The following is a 13,382-nucleotide window of genomic DNA, read 5'->3' as shown; positions in this document are numbered from 1 at the left end:
CCCCCTGTTAATGAAAGCCAACAGACCATACGCCTTCTTAACAACCCTATCAACTTGGGTGGCAACTTTGAACGATCTATGGACATGGACCCCAAGATCCCTCTGTTCCTCCACACTACCAAGAATCCTGTCTTTAAGCCTGTATTCCGCATTCAAATTCGACCTTCCAAAATGAATCACTTCACACTTTTCCAGGTTGAACTCCATCTGCCACTTCTCAGCCCAGCTCTGCATCCTGTCAATGTCCCGCTGCAACCTTCCACACTATCCACAACTCCAGCAACCTTCATCTCATCGGCAAACTTGCTAACCCAGCCTTCCACTTCCTCATCCAAGTCATTTATAAAAATCACAAAGAGCAGAGGTCCCAGAACAGATCCTTGTGGAACACCACTGGTCACCGTGCTCCATGCTGAATACTTTCCATCTACTACCACTCTCTGACTTCCCTGAATCCCATTCCTCCTTACTTTCTGAATGAGCCTACCATGGGGAACCTTATCAAACGCCTTGCTAAAATCCATATACACCACATCCACTGCTCTTCCTTCATCAATGTGTTTTGTCACATCTTCAAAGAATTCAATAAGGCTTGTGAGGCATGACCTGCCCCTCACAAAGCCATGCTGACTGTCTCTAATCATACCATGCTTTTCCAAATAATCATAAATCCTGTCTCTCAGAATCCTCTCCAATAATTTGCCCACTACCGACGTAAGACTGACTGGTCTATAATTCCCAGGGTTATCCCTATTCCCTTTTGTGAACAAGGGAACAACATTTGCCACCCTCCAATCATCCGGTACTACTCCATTGGACAGTGAAGACGCAAAGATCATCGCCAAAGGCGCAGCAATCTCTTCCCTCACTTCCCGTAATATCCTTGGGTATATCCCGTTTGCCCCCGGGGACTTATCTTATAGTCGCAGGAGTTCAGAAGACTGAGGGGGGGATCTCATAGAAACCTATAAATTTCTAACAGGACTTGACCGGGTCGATGCAGGAAGGATGTTCCCGATGGTGGGGGAGTCCAGAACCAGGGGTCATAGTCTAAGGATACGGGGTAAACCTTTCAGGACTGAGATGAGGAGAAACTTCTTCATCCGGAGAGTGGTGAGCCTGTGGAATTTGCTATCACAGAAAGCAGTTGAGGCCAAAACATTGTATGTTTTCAAGAAGGAGTTAGATATAGCTCTTGGGTCTAAAGGGATCAAAGAGTATGGGGCAAAAGCGGGAACAGGTTACTGAGTTGGATGATCAGCCATGATCATAATGAATGGCGGAACAGGCTCGAAGGGCAAAATGGCCTACTCCTGCTCCTATTTTCTATGTTTCTATGTAACTCAATTAGATCAGCCCTTAATCTTGTAAACTCAAGGAATTACAATTGCATACAGTAAAGGTAACGTTATCATGTTAAGTATTTGTCAGCTGTTACGACCAGGTGAGGAAGGGGTCTAGGGTTCCCTCTCAGCCTTTACTTGGTCTTACCGTAACAGTGTTTACTTTTAAACACACTGGGTTTTTTTTAGCTCCCACTTAGTGAATCCTTGTTCACTAACTTCCAATTATAAGACAAAGAAAGTAGCCAAACAGGTTTTCTTAGGTTTAAAGAAAAGAGGTTGAACTTTGTTAAACTTACACTAATTCAGTAATGAGTACGGATATGCGATGCATCCACGCTAGCATGCATACGTGATACACACATGCAGATAGAGACAGAAAAGAGCAGAAGAAATAAAGTGGAAAAATTTGCAGCAATATCTGAAGATGGTTTTGGTTACTGTTCTTTGAACTTGTTGTAAAATCCTTGTTTGTAGGTAGATCTTGCTTTTCATTGGGGCCCAGTATTCTTAAATTTTGTTTGATGTAGGAGACTTTTCTCTCTTGAAGTTTATGTGTCCTCAGTGGGTCCAGAGGCTTGTGAGAAAGAGACGGAAGCAGACAGGAGAGGTCTTCTCAGTCCTGGAGCAAACAATCTTTCTCAGTTCAAAACTCTTTGTACAATTCAAAAAAAACCAGGTTGCCAAGCAGGTTAGTCCTGTGACTAGCTGGTCTGGCCACGTCTGTTTGTGGATTCTCTTGTCTTAGCCGACTCTGGAATGTCTCTTCATAAACACAATAATGCTCAAAGTCCATTGTGGGTTAAATTGGTACAGGGAATATTTCCTTTGTCCCTCCAAGCACTGTCTGTTAGTGTGCAAATGTTTTTTCCAGCCACAGCTGATCTGTTTAACAAATCATTTCCTCGCTCCAGCAACAGTTTAAAATCAATGTTCATATGACAAAATTAATGTGCCTCATTCTTGGCAGGTGGGTGGTCTGCATGACACAGCTACTATTGCTTATGATTTTTACAGTTTACTGGTTATCGATCATCTAGACCTGGGTACTAAGTTGGCGTGGGTCTAACATTGTGTCTTCAGGTTTCAATTTCAACTCCATGTCGAAAGGTTTCTGAATTCCAAACCCCAGGAAGGGTAAAGAGGCAAGACGTGCTTAAAATAAAAGATGCAATAAAATCGAAATTTTGCAGCCTGCTTGAAGGGAAATGTACATGAATTCTGCTCTCGCTAGAAAGGAAGATGAATGGAAAGATTTAGCACATAACAGCTCAGGCAAGCACTTATGGATAATGTGGAAGCTAAGAGGATTAAAGATAGCAGGGCTGAAAACGTAACAATGACTGAAAATTGCTGAAAAATCAGTCAAGGATAACAAAGTGGTATTACAAAAACTTTACTTTTTACTTCTTGTTGGGATGTGGACAACTGATGGTTTTTAATGCTCAGTTTTAGTTGCCCTGGACAGGTGGTGGTGAGTCTTCTTGAACCACTGCTGTAGGAACGTCCACAGTGCTGTTAGGGAGGGAGTTCCAGGATTTTGACTCAACGACAGTGAAGGATCGGCGATATGGTTCCAGGTCGGGATGGTGTGTGGCTTGGGGGGAGTGGTGTTCTTGGAGGTGATGGTTTTCCCATGCGTTTTCTGCCCTTCCCTTTTAGGTGCTGGAGGTCTTGGGTTTGAGAGGTGGTGCTGAAGAAGCCTTGGCCAGTTGCTGCAATGCATCCTGTTGTCGTAACATTGTTGCATTAATCCTATCTGTTGTAGAGGTCGCAGAGCTGGGAGTGTGCAGTCAGCATTAGCGAGTTGTTGCATGCTTCCCACAGGTAGTGTATACTATAGCCACAGTGTATCAGTGTTGAAGTGGGGGTGGTGGATACTGAACCCATTGGCAGAGGCCCAGTTAGTTGGATTGTTCTGTCTTGATGGTGTTCATCTGCAGCTCTCCATCCCTCTGAGAATTCTGCATATTTTCAGCTCTGGCCTCCTGTACATCCTTCACTTCCTTCACCCCACCATTGTGGCCATGTCTTCAGCTGCCTCACCCAGAAGCTCCAGAATTCCCTCCATGGGCCTCTGGATTATTAGTAGAGTCATATTGGCACTATGCTACCATCTCCCCAAATACAAGTAGTTGTTGTCAAGTACCTTGTGTATTCCAGCTGAGCTGCATTGGATGGTGAATGGATTAGACACTGACCTTTCACCTGTGGGACCTGCGTCCAATTCCAGCCAAGATTGATAGGAAGGAAGTCTTCACTTTGATAACTCGAACAGAATAACCTGCAACTAATTTAGAATGTGCATTCGCTATTGAATTGCCTTGTGCCAATGAAAACATCACATGGGTGATGTTTTACTCACCTCCCAACCTCAGTAAGCAGAAAACACTTCAGATAGTTTTTATGTCGAAAGATTGCTGGTGCGTTGATTTTCTTTTTCCTCATTAATATTTTGAAACACTGGGCCAGCTTTCAGCAGACTATTCGAGAGTACATGTTGGCGAATATTTGTTGCTCGGAATTTTGGTGAGTGCCAAGATTTCTTGTGATTCTTTGCAGCTAAATAAGTAGGGTTGACCTGGCTGGCCCCTTCAGCAATGAGCAGGGGCTGGAGCCATTCCTGTGGCATACACTAGCACTCAGCTGTCTAATGAAATGGCACAAAGATCAGTATTGGGAGTTTGAGACCATAGTTGATGTATGAAGATGGCTGGGAGCCCTCACTTTCACTGCATTTCTCTAACCTCCATCTGTCTATCTATCCATCTGCCCATTTATCCATTCATCCATTTGTCATATCTACCATCTGCTTACTTCACTAACGACATCCCATTCCACACATCACACTTGCAAAACAGATGCAAAGCACAGCCTTATAAAGAAGGAAACCCAGTATGTCGTGCTGATTTCTTCTGACCTGGAGCCAGAAATTCATAAGCTGCTGCAATTACCCTTTGATTGACTTCAGGAGTGTACAGATGCCTGGATGTGTCAATTAGTTCGTGTGATTTCTAATGCTAGATATTCACCTTTCCATCTTGTGAAAGAAAGAAAAACCCTTTATCCCAATCATGGGATATTTATTACAGTATGCTCTAATTATTGTTTTGAGAGTTTGATAGTATTTTTCTGAAGCCCCCTGTGTCTGTGGGTGACACGCCGAAAACCCTAGCTGTTTGATACCCAAATTACCCATGACTTCTTGAAATATCTTAGTCATAAAATTAGAGCCTTGATCCGATTGAACTTCAATTGGTAATCCATACCTTGTAAAGAATTGTGTTAACTTTTCTACTACTACTTTAGCAGTAATTGTCCTCAAGGAAATGGCTTCTGGAAATCGAGTAGCCATATCCATGATAGTGAGTATATATTGATATCCCGCTTTTGTTTTTGCCAAGGGTCCTATGCAGTCTACTGATACCCTACTAAATGGTTCCTCAGTAACTGGTATGGGAATTAGGGCTGCCGGTTTTATGGTGGGTTGCAGTTTTACCACCATTTGGCAGATATGGCATGTCCTACAAAATTGCTTCACATCCTTTTTGGGGTCTGACCAGTAATAATGTTGACTTATATATGATTTGGTCTTCCGAATCTCCATATGTCCTGCCAGAGGAATGTCATGTGCTAACCTTAATAATTCCCGGTAATATTTAGCTGAAACCACTACCTGTCGAACAAATGTCCAGTCTTCGTCCGCAGGTCTATGAGGCAGTCTCCATTTCCTCATCAGAACCTCGTCTTCAACATAATAACCTTCTGAAACTCCTTTTGCCTCAGCTTCTGTCAGAGCTGACTGTGCTATTCTATGTAACCCTGGATCAGCTTGTTGTGCTGCAATTATAGAAGATCTATTAAACGTCGTAGGGGAGGCGATGGCGTAGTGGTAATGTCACTGTTCTAGTCATCCAGAAACCCAGGCTAATGATCTGGGGCCACGGGTTCGAATCCCACCATGGCAGATGGTGAAATTTGAATTCAATTAATAAATCTGGAATTAAAATCCAGAGTCTAATGGTGACCATGAAGCCATTGTCTATTTTTCTTTTAAGAGATACAGCACTGAAACAGGTCCTTCGGCCCACCGAGTCTGTGCCGACCAACAACCACCCATTTATACTAACCCTGCAACAATCCCATATCCCTACCAACTACCTACACCAGGGGCAATTTATAATGACCAATTTACCGATTAACCTGCAAGTCTTTGGCTGTGGGAGGAAACCGGAGCACCCGACGAAAACCCACGCGGTCACAGGGAGGACTTGCAAACTCCACACAGGCAGTACCCAGAATCGAACCCGGGTCCCTGAAGCTGTGAGGCTGCGGTGCTAACCACTGCGCCACTGTGCCGCCCCATCTATTGTTGTAACCCATCTGGTTCATGATGTCCTTAGTTCAAGGGCAATTAGGGATGGGCAATTAATGCTAACATGTGAGCATGCTAACGCTAAGCTGTGGCTGACACCCTTTGGTCCTCTCATTCTGGATTCCTACTGGTCTTCTGCTTCACAGTTCAAGGCTGGTTCTTCTATCATTACCCCTGTGCAATTGAAACTTCCTCCCAGAGCCATGTTTTGCTCACTGTCACACCCCCTTTCCTTCAAAAGCCTTTTCATAACCTTTTATCTCCTCACCCATGCTCTCTCCCCCTTCCTTCTCCACACTCTGCTATCTTTCTGCCATGTTGGGGACCCGCTGCTCCATAACATCTCTCTGTACATGACGGCTTGTGACCCATCTGACTGTGATGTGACCTACGGTTTCTTTCTCCACATTTGCTATTGTGCAACAGTAGAAGTGGATTTGAACCTGTGTAACTTGTTGAAAAGTAGGAGCGATGCTTATTGAGTGTAAGCATGCTGGGGTCACAGGTAGGGCACTCTGTAGAAGGTTGTGTGGTCAAGTCCCATTCCAGAGACTTGAGCACATCATTCATGCTGACACTCCCAATGCAGTACGAGGGGAGCTGACTTTGAGATGAGACATTAAATCAAGGACCCGTCTAAAAAAAAGTCCTGATGAAGAGCAGGGAAGTTCTCCAGAATTTATATTTATCCCTCAACCAATACCATTCATCACTAAAAAACAGGTCATCTGGTCATTATCACATTGCTGCTTGTGGGAGTTTGTTGTGCACAACTGTTTGAGTGTTTAATTTGTTTCTGGTTCTGTCATAGAATAAACAGAGTATCGGAGGGTGTATTAATTATTCCTCAGCGACACACTTTTAAAAGTAAAAATGCTGCACGTCCTTCAGCCAAGTTAATGGCTGGTAATTTGCATAAATGGCTTGATGCACTTTGTTGGATATTAAACGAGGATTGGCCAGACTTTCTTTGTTCACGACCTTTCCAAAATGAATCATTTCTGAGTACAAATTAAAACACAGTGTAAGTCTGCATCTACACGATTACACAATACCATGACTACACTGAATGACAATTCAATGCCACAGGCTGTGGCTCAGTGGACAGCACTTTCACCTCTGAGGCAGAAGGATGTGGATTGAAGTCCCACTCCCATGTCTTGAGCGCAAAATCTAGATATCACTCCCAGTGAAGCACTGAGGGAGTGCTGCACTGACGGAGGTGTCAGCTATTTTAAAAAATTCTTTCTTGGGATGTGGGTGTCGTTGGGCAAGGTCAGCATTTGTCGTCCATTCCTAATTGCCCTTGAACTGAGTGGCTTGCTAGGGCATTTCAGAGGGCAGTCAAGAGTCAACCACATTGCTGTGTGTCTGGAGTCACATATAGGCCAGACCATTTAAGGACAGCAGATTTCCTTCCCTAAAGGACATTAGTGAACCATATGGGTTTTTGTGACAATCGATGATAGCTTCATGGTACCATTACTGAGACTAACTTTCAATTCTGGATCTTAATTAATTGAATTTAAATTCCACCAGTTGCCGAGGTAGGATTTGAACCTGTGTCCCCAGGGCATTAGCCCAGGCCTCTGGATTACTCTTGTTACGACCAGGTGAGAAAGAGGTCTAGGGGTCCCTTTCAGCCTTCACCTGGTCTTACCCTAACAGAGTTTTAGTTTTAAACACACTGTTTTTAGCTTCCCCTTGGTGAATTATTTTTCACTGCTTTCCAATTATAAGGCAAAGAAACCAGCACAAACAGGTTTTCTCAGGTTTAAATAAAAAAAGTTGAATTTTATTGAACTTAAACTTAAACTCTGATACGGTTAACGCCTACGGATACACGACATGCCCACGCTAGCATGCATACACAATACACACATGCAGATAGAGACAGAACAGAGCAGAAGGAATAAAGTGGAAAAGTTTGAGGCAATATCTGAAGAGTTTTTATTGTGGTTCTTCGAGCTCACTGTAGAGTCCTTCATTGTAGGTAGATCTTGCTTTTCACTGGGGCCCAGTATTCGTCTTAAACCTTGTTCACTGTAGGAGATTTTTCTCTCTTGGGGTTCATGTGTCTACAGTGGATTTAGAGGCTTGTGAGAAAGAGATGGGAGCAGACGGGAGAGCTCGTCTCAGTCCAGGAGCAAACAGTCTTTCAGAGTTCAAACTCTCTGTGGCCAGTTCAAAAGAAAACCCTGGAACAGCCAGGTAGTCATGTGACCAGCTGGTCTAACCAGTCCTGCCCCTTGTGGATTGTATCCTCCTTAGCAGGCCCTAGAATGTGCTTCCTCAATTTCGATGTCTGTTAGTATGTAAATGTCTTTTCCAGCCATGGCTGATCTGTTTAACAAGTCATTTCTTCACTCCAGTAACAGTTTAAAATCGATGTACGTGACAAAATTCATGTGCCTCATTCTTGGCAGGTGGGGGCCCAGCATGATACTAGTCCAGCGACATGACCACTATGCCACCATCTCCCCCATATCTCTTGTTAAATATGTTAAATCGAAGCCCGTCTTCCCCTCTCAGGTGGCTATAAAAGATCCCGTGGCACTATTTTGAAGAGTAGGTGAGTTCTCCCTGGTGATCGAACAAGTGTTTATCCCTCAACTAACATCACTTAAAAATAAGATTAGTTGGTCATTAACACACTGTTGTTTGTGGGAGCTTGCTGTGTACAAATTACCTGTTGCATTTCCTACAGTACAACAGTGACTGCAGTTCAAGAGTACGTCATTGGCTGTAAAGTGCTTTGGGGCATCCTGAGGATGTGAAAGGTGCTATAGAAATGCAAGTCTTTCTTCTATAGCTAAGTGCTGTGCATGAGAGAGGAAGATAGAAGGTTAAAAATGCAGAGTCGTAGCTGGGTGTTTTCCGTTTGTGCTTTCAAACCTTGACTGCCTTCCCAGGTTGATGCCACTCACCGACACTGTACCTGACACTTAGTGCAGAGAGGTTGAAATTGGGCAGCCATCCCTGACTGACTTACCAGCAGCCTGTCAGACCAACTCTAAATCACTCCAGGCATTTCCCCAGTGGCGTAATCAGAAGGAGCATTCTTGAATTTTGGCTCCATCGGAATTAAAATGGGGTCAAGCAAGGTGAGGGTCTGTTGAGCCCCGATGGTGGTTGCCATTGTTGCACAATCAGCATGTCTCAAGGATACATGATGATTTATACAGGGCTACAATGTTCATATGCAGTTTTCTCACACACACTGACTGCACTTGGGAAGCAATGCTCATGAGTGATGACCTACTGATAGACTTAGTTAGTTTCCTGTCTTTCTCTCTTTAGCTTCCAATGCAAGTTTGAATACTGATTTATTTATAATGAATTCATTTCGAAATGATGATCCAGGGTGCAGACAGTGAGAGCTGCAGGTCCCCCAGTGATAAGTGTTTTACTGTCACTTACCTGGGGAGAAAAAGAAAACTTGCATTTATGTAGCACCTTTTACAACCATAGGTTGTCCCCAAGCATTTCACAGCCAACATTTGAAGTGCAGACACTATACTAATATAGGGAAACACAGCAGTTTTCACAGTGCAAGATCACACAAACAGCATTATGCTGATAAGCAGATCCTCTGTTTTAGTAATGTTGGTCGAGTGATAACTAGAACTCCCCCACTCTCAAATAGAAACCATGAGATCTTTTACATCCATCTGAGAGGGCAGACAGTGCTTCAATTGAAAGTTGGCACCTCCAACAGTGCAGAACTCCCTCAGTGCTACAGCAAAGTATCAGCCTAGGTTTTGTGCTCAGAGTTTTTGTGTTCTGGAGTGGGACTTGAACTCACAAACTTCCAACTAAGAAGCACAAATGCAATTGATTGTGCCACAGCTGACTTAAAGTTCCTTTGTCAATCAATTTATAAAGGGTCTTTTACACTTCTACCCTTCTGCTGAGGATGTGGGCTCCTTGTTACGTTATAGGTTTCTGGAGTATTTAGTTGTCAGCTCTCATATCTGAACCAGTAGCTTCTGGATTTAAGCCCCATCCCAGAGACTTGAGCACAAAATGTAGGCTGATGCTTCACTGTAGTAATGAGGGAGTGCTGTATTGTCGGAGGTACCGTCTTTCGATGAGAGGTTAAACCGAGGCCCTACCTGCTTCCTCAGGTGGATGTCAGGGATACCCTGGCACTATTTCAAAGAGCTGGGGCATTCTCCTCAGTGTTCTTGCCAGTATTTATCTCCCAACCAACATGGCTGCTGTGTTTCCTACAGGACAACAGTGACTGCACTTCAAAAGTATTTCACTGGCTGTCAATCACTTTGAGATGTAGGCTGGGATTTTATCTGGGCAAAGGGGTTCTCGACCTCCAACAAAAATGCCGCTGCGAACCTTCTGTGGGAGGTCAGCAGCAAGGGCAGTGGGTGCCTCTCAGCGGTTCCCCCTTCCCGATGCTGAGTCCCTCGTTCAAACACTAAGTACCCCCCCACCACGCTCCACCCTCACACCTTGATTCGTAAGCAACCTACATGATTTTTCTTGCTGTGCTTCCCATGCAGCAACAGACCCATCCGCTGCTCGGCTAATTGCAATGGTAGGGGCGGATCCTGCCACCTTCCCACCTCTGCCGAAATTAGGTCCAGGGCAGGAAGGCACATTCCAGAGACTTGAGCACAAAATCCAGACTGACACTTCACAATCGTCCTGAGGGAGTTTTGATTGTCAGCGGGAATGTTGGGTTTGGGTTGTGTCTTCAAACGTGTCCTGCTGGCGATGGGATTGTGATTGTTCCGCACTTCTTGGTCTGGAACTTCTCAAATTTGACAGCAGTTCCTACGCTACGTTATGCTGTTGGACATTCATACTAGTGTCTTTTGTCCAATGTCTTGTAATTTAAGGAATTCCTTCTTCAGGGTGCTGAGTTGCTGAGTTTGAGCTCTCAGTTCTGAGATGGTGTCCCTCTCCCTCTGAAGGTCCATTCAGTAGTGCCCGTCTCCACTCCTTCGATCTTCAGAGCAGCCTCCAGTTGGACCCTGCAAAGCCTTGTTAGCTTCTTTGATTGTCTTGAGATCGATCAATCGCACTCCCCCACCCAAACTCCCGATCGGATGGCCCTTCAGCGATAATGGTGCTCCCGCCCGATGCAGCTTTGCCTGCGCACGCCTCTCGGAGTCAGCTTTTGACGGATTTCTTTCAGCGCAAACGGTTATCGCAACTTGATTCAGATTCACGTTCCCTTAAAGTAAAGCTGTAGAATTGAGCCTTGACGCCTGCCAGTCGACGTGAGGTGCTATGTCCTGACGGTGCAGACTTTCTGTGTGTTTGACGTCAACAATATCACAGAGTCACTTGCATAGACTTCGATACTGCTGCAAGGATCGCAGATGATCCTGACGAGCTTCCAAACCTTCACATCGGAGTTTCAGTAGCGAGCGGATAGGTTTAGATTTGCAGAATCTGCAGAAACTTGAAATCAGATCTTTAACAATTACCAGCTGCCGCCATATTGTGTTTCCTCTTTCTTGACGCAAACACATCAATCACACAAATCTAAAAGGTGAATTCTTTTATGAAGAAACTAACTTATATACAGCAATACTGGGAAGGTAGGGTAACACGTCTTGTCTCTGTAGCTCCTTTCAACAACTGTCTAGAGAATAGAGTAGTAGTAGAAGCAGATACATTAGGGGCATTTAAGCGACTCTTGGATAGGTACATGGATGATAGTAGAATGAAGGGTAGGTAGTTAGTTTGATCTTAGAGTAGGTTAAAGGTTCGGCACAACATCGTGGGCCGAAGGGCCTGTACTGTGCTGTACTGTTCTATGTTCTAATACATGAGTCAGTACATCACATCCTGCCTAGTGATGGACAGCTGTTTCAGATATATCCCTTACACTCATCTTACAACAGTGTCAAGCTTCTTGTGTGTTCTTGCAGCTGTATCCATGCAGGTAAGTGATCAGGAATGGAAGTTATGGCTGATTGCTCTTGCTCCTAACATCGAGCAGCTGTCTGGGCTGAACATTGACTCACCCTTTGTGTGAAGAGGTGCTTCCTGACATCACCCCTGAAGGACCTCGCAGTGTCCAGACCTGAACACAGTTACTCCAGATAGGGTCTGACCAAGGCTCTACATAACAAGAGGAAATAGTTTCTCTCTATCAGCCCTTTCTACTCCTTTAATCATCTTAAACACTTCAAAATGTAATCCATGTGCGAATAATATTCAGATACTTTGACATGAAAATAGCAAGTGCTATTTTTTATTTCAACAGGATGTATCAGGGATTGTGAAATTTTACACTTTGAATGAGTTGCAGCAGTCCTTAGCGAGAAGCCTTGGCAGCGTCTCCATCCATTGCCACCTTTCATGAAAGTGTCTCTCGACACTTTTTAGTTAATGCAGAGCAACCATGCCTTTCGTCTCTCTATCCTCTTGGTCTTCCTAACTTGCCTCTCTGGCTGCGATATTTTGTAATGTCAAGTGCTCTCTGCCCAGTCTTTGGGGCTCCAGTCTTAGAGTTATACAGCACAGAAACAGGCCCTTCGGCCCACCGTGTCCATGCCAACCATCAGACCTATCTATTCTGATCCCATTTTTGAACATTTGGCCCATCCTTGTATGCAATGGCGTTTCAAGTGCTCATCTAAATACTTCTTAAATGTTGTGAGGTTCCTGCCTCTACCACCCCTTCAGGCAGTGCGCTCCAGATTCCAACCACCCTCTGGGTGAAATTTTATTTCTCCAAATCCACTGCAAACCTCATGCCCCTTACCTTAAATCTATGCCCCTGGTTATTGACACCTCCACTAAGGGAAAAAGTTTCTTCCTATCTACCCTATCTATGCCCCTCATAATTTTGTACACCTCAGTCAGGTCCCCCCTCAGCCTTCTCTGCTTTAATGAGAACAACCCTAGTCTACTAGTCTCTCTTCATAGCTGAAATGCCCCGCCCAGGCAACAACAACCTCACAGTGGTCCTTTTTTACTCATAGATTTTCATCCAACTTGACAGCACATTACAGAATGTGGCAGCTGTTTGGGGAAGACTTGCCAATCTCTAAGAGCATCAACTCAAAATCCAGCTGGCTCCTATGTCCAAACAGCTGAATAATAACCCCCACCCCCGCCCCCCACCGTTATAATGTTATTGATTTACATGGATCAAGATAAAAGAATTTGCATTTATTTAGCATCCTTCAGGATGTCCCAAAGTGCTTCACTGCCAATGACGTACCTTTTGAAATGCACTCACTGTTGTGGGGAAACGTAGCAGCCAATTTACAGCAAGGTAAAAATGGCGACAGGTCGGGTTGGAGTCGTGTTTCACATTTTTTAGGGTTTAACTTCCCCCCCCACCCCCCCAAACTCCTCCTGCCCTTTGTGGGGGGGTTTAATATCGAGGTCCAAATTCCTGGTTTTTGCTTTCAAAGACTGTACTGTTTGGGTCTGGAAGTCCTAGGTTTTTTTTAAATTCATTCATGGGATGTAGGCGTTGATGGCTAGGCCAGCATTCATTTCCCATCCCTAATTGCCCTTGAGAAGGTGGTGGTGAGCTGCCTTCTTGAACCGCTGCAGTCCATGTGGGGTAGGTACACCCACAGTGCTGTTAGGAAGGGAGTTCTAGGATTTTCACCCAGCGACAGGGAAGGAACTTGTGCAGCAATCAAGAGCAGAAGAAACTGGACTCATTGATGGCT

The 13,382-nt window shown here is 44.5% G+C and overlaps 1 protein-coding gene across 1 annotated transcript in view; it reads left to right on the top strand.

Annotated features, from left to right (window-relative positions):
* The window catches only part of fgf12a (fibroblast growth factor 12a), a 171,231-nt gene that overhangs the window by 131,124 nt on the left and 26,725 nt on the right, over positions 1 to 13,382 (top strand). The gene's annotated exons all lie outside the window — the stretch shown is intronic.

This window comes from Heterodontus francisci, chromosome 11, assembly GCF_036365525.1.
Source record: "Heterodontus francisci isolate sHetFra1 chromosome 11, sHetFra1.hap1, whole genome shotgun sequence".
In the NCBI taxonomy this organism is placed as follows: Eukaryota; Metazoa; Chordata; class Chondrichthyes; order Heterodontiformes; family Heterodontidae; genus Heterodontus; species Heterodontus francisci.
This window is presented reverse-complemented; position numbering and strand designations above follow the sequence as displayed.